Source organism: Hibiscus syriacus, unplaced genomic scaffold (assembly GCF_006381635.1).
Source record: "Hibiscus syriacus cultivar Baekdansim isolate YM2019G1 unplaced genomic scaffold, ASM638163v2 tig00111336_pilon, whole genome shotgun sequence".
In the NCBI taxonomy this organism is placed as follows: Eukaryota; Viridiplantae; Streptophyta; class Magnoliopsida; order Malvales; family Malvaceae; genus Hibiscus; species Hibiscus syriacus.
The window spans coordinates 630,547-635,000 of NW_024063063.1; the positions used below are offsets into that span (position 1 = coordinate 630,547).

The 4,454-nt window shown below is 35.7% G+C and overlaps 1 long non-coding RNA gene across 1 annotated transcript in view; it reads left to right on the top strand.

Annotated features, from left to right (window-relative positions):
• Positions 1–3,521: 3,521 nt before the first annotated feature.
• LOC120158949 overlaps positions 3,522–4,454 on the top strand; it is a 16,005-nt gene continuing 15,072 nt past the window's right edge. Inside the window, exon 1 of the long non-coding RNA XR_005519298.1 lies at positions 3,522–3,633. This is a non-coding gene — a long non-coding RNA (uncharacterized LOC120158949). The remainder of the gene's footprint in view (positions 3,634–4,454) is intronic.

Sequence of the window (4,454 nt, forward strand, 5' to 3'; positions counted from 1 at the left end):
GGCCGGCCACCGCCCGACGAAAAATCCAAAATGAGCCGAAACTCTAAAAAAAGATCTAACCCCCTAGGCCCTCCACTATTGCTAAAACTGACGAAAACCCACCCCAAAACTACTCAAACCGACCCAAAACCTCAGTTTCCTAGCTCCGATGACCCCCTTTCAAACCAGGTAACTTTCCGATCTACTCTCCTATTTTTTTATTATTTTTTGTTATTAGTGGGTATTTAGGCTAGCTTCGAAGTAATAAAGAATACATATATTGGTTGTTTTCTATATTCGAATACATGCATATTTTATGGAAGCAAATTACAGACACAAACATAGCATTCGAAAAAAATGTAATGAGTTTCGAAAATAAAAAAGGAACACGTAAAATAAAAGATTCGAAATTTAAATAAAAATAGTTCAAAAGTAGTAACCTTCCAATATTTCTGTTATTGATGGGGAATAGAATTTTATAGTATTTTTTGTAAGGATTTTCGAATGAAAAATAGAACCTCGATTACAGTGTGGTTGCTTGGGTTTTATACCCGTTTACATGGAAATAAAAAAGATTTATTTTGTTTGCTTGCTAGATGTTTTGATGTGCGTGGAGTGTGAGTTTGGTTTGCTTGTTGCTGTAGTTCTGACAGTGGCAGAGGATGGCCTTAGCATGGTTGTTGCAGGGTATGCTCGATGGCTCTGCCGAGGGTTACAGAGGCAGGGTGGATGCTCATTGGGGGAAAAATGGTGGTTGGTGATTGGGGGAAGTAGACGCTGCCCAGCTGTGTAAAGTAGACCCGGGTCAGGTTGGATATGGGTGAGCCCAGGTCGGGTCTGATTTTGGGAACCGTGTCTGGGTTTTTTAGTTGGGTCTTGGTTGGATTTAATCTGTAAAAAGGGGTTGGGTTAAAAATGGTGTTCACACAGTTACTGTTGCACCTCACATGTTCATTAGTGTCTACAAGAATGTCTTGGCTGTTGCAGTTGCCACGAAGTATTCGTTCCCTAAGGCTGATAAGGAGAAAGAATATTTGGCAGTATGGAATTGACTCTTAACCTGTTAGTTATTTCAAATTTCCTATCTTTTGACATTCACTAATTGTTGCACACTTTCAGGATCCAAGAAATTTGTAGTTGCTACTGCGCCACACATGTTCATCATGCCTACAAGAATATCTTAGCTGTTGCAGGTGCCACAGAGTATTCTTTCCCAAGGTTGATAAGGTGAAAGAGTATTTGGAGGTATAGAATTGAGTCTTAACCTATTAATTATTTCAAAATTTCCTATCTTTTTAAGATTCAATTAATTATTGCACGCTTCTAGGATCCAAGCAAATTTGCAGTTGCTGCTCCACCACACATGTTCATCAATGCCTACAAGAATTTTGGTTGTTACTGTTGCCACTGAGTATTCATTCCCTAAGGCTTATAAGCTGAAAGAGTATTTGGTAGTATGGAATCGACTTTAAACCTGTTAATTATTTCAAAATTTCCTATGTTTTTAAGATTCAACTAATTGTTGAACACTTCCAGGATCCAAGAAAATTTTCAGTTGTTGTTACACCACATATGTTCTCAATGCCTATAAGAATGTCTTGGCTATTGCAGTTTCCATGGAGTATTCATTCTCTAAGGTTGATAAGGTGAAAAAGTATTTAGGGTATGGAATCAACTCTTAACTTGTTACTTATTTCAAAGGTTGATAAGGTGAAAGGTATTTGGAGGTATAGAATTGAGTCTTAACCTATTAATTATTTCAAAATTTCCTATCTTTTTTAGATTCAATTAATTGTTGCACACTTCTAGGATACAAGCAAATTTGCAGTTGTTGCTACACCACACATGTTCATCAATGCCTACAAGAATGTTTTGGTTGTTACTGTTGCCACTGAGTATTCATTCCCTAAGGCTTATAAGCTGAAAGAGTATTTGGCAGTATGGAATCGACTTTAAACCTGTTAATTATTTCAAAATTTCCTATGTTTTTAAGATTCAACTAATTGTTGAACTTCCAGGATCCAAGAAAATTTTCAGTGTTGTTACACCACATATGTTCATCAATGCCTAAGAATGTCTTGGCTATTGCAGTTTCCATGCTTCCAGGATCCAAACAAATTTGCACTTGTTGCTGCACCACACATGTTCTCAATGCCTACAAAAATATCTTGGTAGTTGCAGTTGTCGTGAGTATTCTTTCCCTTAGCTTATAAGATGAAAGAGTTTGGCGTATGGAATCGACTCTTACATGTTAATTTTTCAAAATTTCCTATCTTTTTTATGTTCAATTAATTTTGCATGCTTCCAGGATCCAGCCAATGAGCAGTTGATACTGAACCACACATGTTCATCATTGTCTACAAGAATGTCTTGGTTGTTGCAGTTACCAAAGAGTATTCTTTCCCTCAGGCTAATAAGGTGAAAGAGTATTTGGAGGTATAGAATCGAGTCTTAATCTGTTAATTATCAAAATTTTCTATCTTTCCAATATTGAACTAATTGTATCACATTTCCAGGATCCAAGCAAATTTGCAATTATTGTTGTACCACACATGTTCATCAATGTCTAAAAGAATTTCTTGGTTGTTGTAGTTGCCACGGAGCATCCGTTCCCTAAGGCTGATAAGATGAAGGAATATTTAGCGGTATTGAATCAACTCTTAACCTGTTATTATTCAAATTTCCTATCTTTTTTACGTTCAATTAATTGTTGAATGCTTCCAGGATCCAAAGCAAATTAGTAGTTGTGCTGAACAACACATGTTCATCAATGCCTACAAGATCTTGGCTGTTGTAGTTACCACAAAGTATTCTTTCCCTCAGGCTAATAGGTGAAAGAGTATTTGGAGGTATAGAATCGAAACAAACCTGTTAATTATTTCAAAATTTCCTATCTTTTTAAGATTCAACCAGTTGTTGCAGCTTCCAGGATCTAAGAAAATTTGCAGTTGTTGCTGCACTACACATGTTCATCAATGCCTATAAGAATGTCTTGGTTGTTGCTTGCCACGGAGTATTCATTCCCTAAGCTGATAAGGTAAAAGAGTATTTGGCATTATGGAAACTCTCTAACCTATTAATTTCAAATTTTCCTATCTATTTAAGATTCAATAATTGTTGCACGCTTCCAGGATCCAAGAAATTTGTAGTTGTTGTTGCATCAAAACATGTTCATTAATGCCTACAAGAAGTCTTGGCTGTTGCAGTTGCCATAGTATTCGGTCTCTAAGGTTAATAATGTGAAAGGTGTTTTAGCAGTATGGAATCGACTCTTAACTTGATACTTATTTCAAAAGTTTCTATCTTTTTAGATTCAATTAATTGATGCACGCTTCAGGATCCAAACAATTTGCATTTGCTGCTGCACCGCACATGTTTATCAATGCCTACAAGAATATCTTGGTAGTTGTAGTTGCCGTGGAGTTTCTTTCCTCAGGCTGATAAGATGAAAACTATTTTCGGTATGGAATAAACTCTTAACCTATTTATTATTTCAAAATTTTCTATCTTTTTTACGTTCAATTAATAGTTACATGCTTCTAGGATCCAAGATAATTAACAGTTGCTGTTGAACCACACATGTTCATCAATGCCTACAAGAATGTCTTGGTTGTTGTAGCTGCCACAGAGTATTCTTTCCCTCAGGCTAATAAGGTGTAAGAGTATTGGAAGTATATGTTGAGTCAATTGAATGGACGAAATAGCTAAGAGGTGGTGAATTGGCAATTAAAAATTTTGGTGGAAGCTTGACAGAAAAATATAAAATTGAACACAAGAATTTAGAGTGGTTTGACTTTATCAACCAAAGTCTACATCTACTACCTTAGCTATCCACACTAAGGATTTCCACAAATTCACTAATTTGCATCTACCTTTGAGGATAAGGTGTAACCTTACAACTTCCTCAAAAATTATACCCCAAATTCTTGAGACAATTTCTCAAAGAGAAAATTACAAATTGCAACTTATAAAATCCTCACTAGGAATATGTTTGCACAATTTAAGAACAAATAAGAATACTTCAGAATAAATACAAATGATAAAAAAGTATTCCTTGAAAGCAAGAGATTATTGAAGAATGTTGACTTGATTTGGCTCAAATTTATTGTTTTTGGCTTTCTCTTTTGTCTCTTATCTTCACAATGGCTTGAGATCTTGTGTCTATAGTCCCTCAATTAATTCCAACCATTTGAGTTGTTATGAGTGAATAGAGCCGTTGGGAGGTAGTTTCTCGCATTAAATGCTATCCACAAGCTTGTAGTATCGGTACTCAGTATCTCAGTATCGATACTCCCTGCATTAAATAGAAAAATATGATCATTGGGAAACTCTAGTATCGATATTGTTACAAGGGTATCGATACTACTATATTTAGTACTATTGATATGTATATAGTATCGGTACCATTTTAGAATACTGGAATTCTGACGGATTCAAATCAAAAAGGTAGTATAGGTACCACCACTGAGAGTATC